This window comes from Vigna radiata, chromosome 11 (assembly GCF_000741045.1).
Source record: "Vigna radiata var. radiata cultivar VC1973A chromosome 11, Vradiata_ver6, whole genome shotgun sequence".
Taxonomy (NCBI): Eukaryota; Viridiplantae; Streptophyta; class Magnoliopsida; order Fabales; family Fabaceae; genus Vigna; species Vigna radiata.
This window is the reverse complement of record NC_028361.1, coordinates 9718814-9725194: the sequence shown is the minus strand read 5'-3', so window position 1 is coordinate 9725194 and position 6381 is coordinate 9718814.

Here is a 6381-nt window from a genome sequence, read left to right as displayed (position 1 = left end):
GAAATGCAGCTTCCCTTACCTGGATTCTGCCCAAAACAGTTCAAAGTTTCTACTATGATCCTTCCAACTCTTCAAACTTTAGCCCCCCACCCTATAGATCACGAATTTGTGATCAGAATAACTTTCACATGCAGAATTTAAAAGAAAATTGAAGGAAAGAATACAGAGATCACATGCAATCTGCAGACTGCATGTTCTGGAATTTATACAACGAGGAGATGGAAGAACAATTTACCTTTTCCGGGCAGCAGAATGAAATTGGTGGAAATGAAAGCTTTTGGTTGCCAAGATGTTCTAGGTATCTACAGGAGGAAGATTTTATTGTTCAATTTTTGTAGAATTAGGGGAAGATTGCAATGAAAGGAAAAAAAGGAACTTGGGAGGGGTTTGCACAGAGAAGAGAAATGTGAAAGGAGCTGAAAGCTTCTAAGTGAAAATAAAAGAATAAAAAATCTAATTATTTTTTTATTTTATTTTTTTTAAATAGTTTTCCCCTTTCCACTTGATTGCCACTTGTCTCTTTTCCATTTTGACAAAATTCCCAGGCTTTACACTTAACACAATATTCAAACATTTATGTAGTAGTTTGGTTCCATTCCTATTCATTTAATTATTTAAAACGTGTCTTGAAGTACATAAGGAAGAAAGGAGTAACCTTGTTAGACAACAAGTAATCATAAGATTTGGAATTAGATTCTAATAGTCTGTTTTCAGGGATGTAATATTTGCAAGAAAAGAAATGTGATAAAAGAGTAAATTTCAATTAATAAAATAAAATTAAAACATTGAAAATCATAATTCATCCATCCTTTAAACTTTCTCTGCATTATTAAGGAAAAAAAAATAATGTTTTTTGCGTAAACATCAAACTTTTTTTCAAGCTTATCTTTTAAATTTCGAGTACAATCATATTATAAAAAATACAACTTTTAAAAATGAAATAATCCCTTTTAATGTTGTCATAAAAAATACTTTCAATTTCATGAATCTTATAAAAGAATAGATTTATTATTAGTCATTTGAAATTAAACTATTCTTCCATAAAAATATCAATATATGTTTTTTTAAAAAACATATTTTAGTGCAAGTGTTTCCATAATTCAATAAAAAATTTAACATAAAAAGTTATATCATAAATAAAACACTTAAAATACATTGATATAAAATATCTTTATCATAAACATGCATTAGATATTGAAGATGTTAAAGCACTACTTAATATAATAGAAAAATCAATTAGAAAAAACAATTTATACTTAGATTTCTTAGGTTTAACTTTATCATATCCATTACAAACATATTATTAATATTATTTTAACATTTACGATAAAAGAAATAATGACAATAAAATAAAATAACAATTTTTTTTCCTAAAAATATTAAAAATATATAAAACAAATATATAAATAAAAAGATATTGATGAAGCCAAACAATTCTTATATAAAAAAGCATAAAATTATAAAAAAAATATTAAAAAAAGTTTAAGACGAAATATAGAACAAAACACAATAATATGTGTTTCTTTCAAAAACATAATAATTCGTCTAATTAATCAGATATATAAAAGAATATTTAAATTTTATAACCATTAATATTTTAAAATATAATATAATATAAGATTGAAAACATTTTATTATGTTTGATGTGTTTTTTTCTCAATACGAACATAAACTATTATAGATAAAAAAAGAAATAAATATGTAAAAATAAATATTCCCAACATTAAAAAGAGAAATAAATATGTAAATATTCCCAACATTATAATGGTTTTCTCTCCTTTCATTTCATTCTTATGAATTATACGTATGTTTATTTTTAACATGATAAAGAAGGTTAACATTCTATTAATATATTTTATTCTCTGTTTTTTCTATTACAACCTTTTTACATTTTTCTTTATCAACTATTAGTAGAATTAAACAAACATGTTCTATTCAAAAGTAGAGTACGAATAATTGTAAATATTTTAGATGGAAATCACTTTATAAACTTTTTTTTTACTTTTATCTCGTCACGGATATATGAAGTCACTCACATGTTTTAAAAAATGTTGGTCTTTTATAAAAGAATAATATACTTTGAGAATATTTTTTACAATATTTTAATATAATCTATGTGTTATTATTTGATTAATCTAAAATTATTCCACAATTAATAATAATAATCATAAACATTATCATGAACCAATCAAAAAATGACATATGAATAGTATTAAAATATTGTAAAAAAACATTTTCAAAGTATAATTATAAAAAGCATTATAAAAAATTTCAATAAATATAACTATTTATTTTCTTCATATTTCCTATTATATGTATGATTGTAGGTATCTTCCTGTTGTTATGTGTATTACAATTAGTTGATTTAATAGTAACTAATAAAGTAAAGTTAGAACATTAGTAAAGAAATATGTTTTTCTTCTATGTAATAACTTTTTAAGATGGATGTTATAGCATAACACATAAATTCTCAATCACTCGTAGAGCTTTTAAGGTTTTATTAGAAACTCATAGGTACTCTTAACGAAATACCTTCGTTTTATTGATGATAAAATTAAACACAAATTCTCCTTTGAGAAAGATATTATAACTATTTGGGATATCTCAAATAAAGAAGTGAGCTTGTTGAAAATCATGAAATATAAAAATATTTTTTTAAGCACAAGCACACCATAGCATAAATTATAAATAAAAATATATAAGAAATTTATTGTGATTGGACATTACACTATCTACATTGACAAATACACAAAGAAAAAAATACTATAACTCATGTAATTATTTTTTTGGAAAAAATCGCAAACCTTTCTTATGCAATTTTTTGCATATAAAATTGCATTGTGTAATTTTTTTTAAGAAAAACTGCATCGTATCATATGCAATTTTATTTTTATTTTTTGACAAAATTGCATCCTGCAATTTCTTTTGAACAAAACTGAGTACTATTTTTCTGATGAAAATTGCAAATCTTCTAATGACATACAATTATTCAAGTCTCTTCTGTATCCAATTGACCTATTAATTATTTGAGCAGTGATAGTTTTTGACACACAAAACGATAAATTAATATTTTGATAATAATTATATTATTTTTTTAATTTAAAATTATAATATATATTATTATATTATTAAAAGTACGTGAAATGAATGATTTTTGAATTCGTGTCAAATTAACTTTTTTCTTATTATTTTATTGACTTAGAGATTCGCATTGCTGATTGGGATGACTGTTTTCTACACATGACTGTATGATCATGATGGTAAATATCATAAGTTGACACACCCAAAAGTGTTCCACCAGAACCCAGCAATAATACTTCTTTGTATTTTAAAAAAGTTAGGATTGCATGTTTTATCAATTACCAATTTGGCTAAGAAAAATATAGTGGACCTTTTCTCTAGTTTTCCGTTTAAATATAAAACTTTGTTTAAATAATTTTAATATCTTTACATCTACAACTTAAGATTTATGCTGATAGTTTTAAACCCACTTCTTAATATGGTATCAGAATCATGTGATTAGAGTTTATTCTAGTGATATTTTTTGTTTTTTGGATATTTCTATTTCACTCGTTGCTGGACTCGGACCACCAAATTTCTATTATCACACACGAGATGTCTATACCTCAGCGTGAAAGGAGTGTGTTGGAAGTTTCACATCGACTACAGATAAGGTCAATTTATAATATATATATATATATATATATATATATATATATATATATAATATATATATATATATATATATATATAAGTGAGTTGCAAACCTCATCTTACAAGCCGGTTTTGTGAGGTTGAATTAGGTTTTAAACCCACTTTCTAATATGGTATCACAGGTCGGTTTTGTGGGGTTGAGTTAGGCTTAAATAATTCACTTCTAATAAGTTAACGACATATTCTTTTAGACTCTATTTTTGACTCAAATTTTATTAAAATTACAGAAAATTATAAATTCACTTCTGAATAAGTCTTTATCCTCATTTTGTAATTTTTAATAAAACGTGTTCGTAGTCGCCTTCAAAATATGTGTTTGCTCCTTCCCAAGAAAGGGTGTTATATATTGTTATTGAAAAATATTCTTTGACACACCTAAATTTTTTACATTTATTTTACACTACTCTTCTTTACTTTTTATTAGGGCTGGGCAAAAATAACTAATATGTATTCTACTACAGTTAACTGTACTATATTATACTAAAAAAATTGATCTACTTTTAATAATAGTTCAGTATACTATTTTATGGTTCAGTTGAACTTATAACAGTTTCGGTTCAGTTAACTATGATAAATGTATCTACTCTTTCCTCTTCTCTGGTTCTTGTTCAACTGTTTCGTCTTGTCAAGAAAACGTTTTTTAATAATAAAATATTAATAAAAAAAATCGTTCACATAAAAAAACTAATAGTTAATTTTTTAAGACAATTTTTTTATCACAAATTTTTATATTTTTTATCAATAAAAATATATTACTTTTTAAGTAATAAAAGTAAAATATATTTTTTAAATTAGATTTTATTAAATTATTAAGTGATAGAAATCATAAAAGAAAAAAGACTATATAAAAAAATAATACTTTTAAATATATTATATTCTTTAACATTCTATCAAATATGTAAAAGTATGTTAAAAAAAACTTTTAATGATATTAAAATGTGTGTAAGCACACACATTAAAATAATTATTTATTTTAAAAATCAACTTATTTTAAAATAAATATCAATATTATTATTTTTAAATGATAGTATTTTACAAAATAAAATTATAATATATTTTTTAACGTTAAATTTTATTAAATGACCATAATGAAATATCATAAAATATAGTAATATAGAAAAAATAATTAATATTATAAAAATATCAAATGATAAAAAAAAATTAACAAACATCTATTAAGAATAACTTTTCTAGTATCGTCTTTTATTATATTATAATAATTAATAAATGTTAGTTTAACTTTTACATGATAAACTATAAATAAAAAATAATTGATTAATAGAACAATTTTATGAGACGACAAAATAAATATAAATAGAAAGTTATTTTAAAATAAAATAAGTAGATAAAAAGATAAAATAAATTATATAAACATGTAAAACAAAAAAAAAATAATAAATTAAAAAAATAAATATAAAAGTAAAATAATATTAAGGACAAAATAAATATAAATAAAAAAAATAAAATGAAATAAATAAAAAAAATATTTTTCATACATATATAATAATAAAAGAAATATAAATAAAATAGAAAATAATAATATCAAATAATTAAAATATTAATTTGTAAGACACATGAATAAAATAAATATTAAAATAAATTTCAATTAAAAATAACATTATTGTTATACTATTCAGTTTAAAAACTAATATAATTCAGTTTGAAATTAGTATAATTCAATTTAAAATTAGTATAGTTAGTAGTTTAGTTTAATTTATATTGTAGTTTAGTACAATTTAGTATAGTTCACTCTAGTTTAATAAAAAAAAATTCAGTTCAGTTTGTCTAAACTGTTCATTTTAGATAAATTAATTTTTAATTCAGATTTTAGTATTACAATACATTTCAGTTCTATTTGTCCACTCCTACTTTTTATTTTTTTCTTTTTTAGAAAAATATAAAAATTTATACTTTTATAATATTTTATCACATTAATATAAACGTATATCATGATGCCGCCGTTAGTAATTGTTATATATTATGCAGTAAGCAAATACTAATTTGCCTTCCTATAATTTTTTATCTGCAACTATTTTTCTTGGTTGTTTTTTACCCTGCACACTCATCTTCTCCTTATGGGAAGATCATTTGTTGCACCTTTTATATTTTATTTTTCCTTATAAATATAAAAATACATTTTTTTAATAATTATATTATCCTTAAAAGAAACTAGTTAAAGGGCTGATAGAGTATGAAAACATCTTTTCTCAAATTTCTTTCAAAGCAATGGCAACATGTTATTTATCAAAGTTCAAGTTTGCACACTTACATTAAATGATCTCTGCAACTCTTGTCATTATATATATAGGTTAAAAAAAAAAAAAAAAACATGCAGAATTTGTAAATGGTGAGTGAAAACAACAATGTTATTTGGTTTGGCCTTGAAGTTAGGGTTTTGATACGAAAAATCTGAATTAATTGGATCCTGACTGCTCGGGCATTATGAGTTAATTGGGGTTATGTCACTGCTTTGCATGCTTATGACTTGATTATAGGCATCTCCATTGTCCACAATCGCACCATCATTCCTTTGTAATGATTTCTCCAACCTTCATCCTAACTTTAACAAACACCGCAGGGTTAGAGATGCACATGTTTAACCAGAACCATGAAATTTGAGATTTTAACTAAATTTGGAACTGAATTCAAGTAAATTGTTAAAAAAGA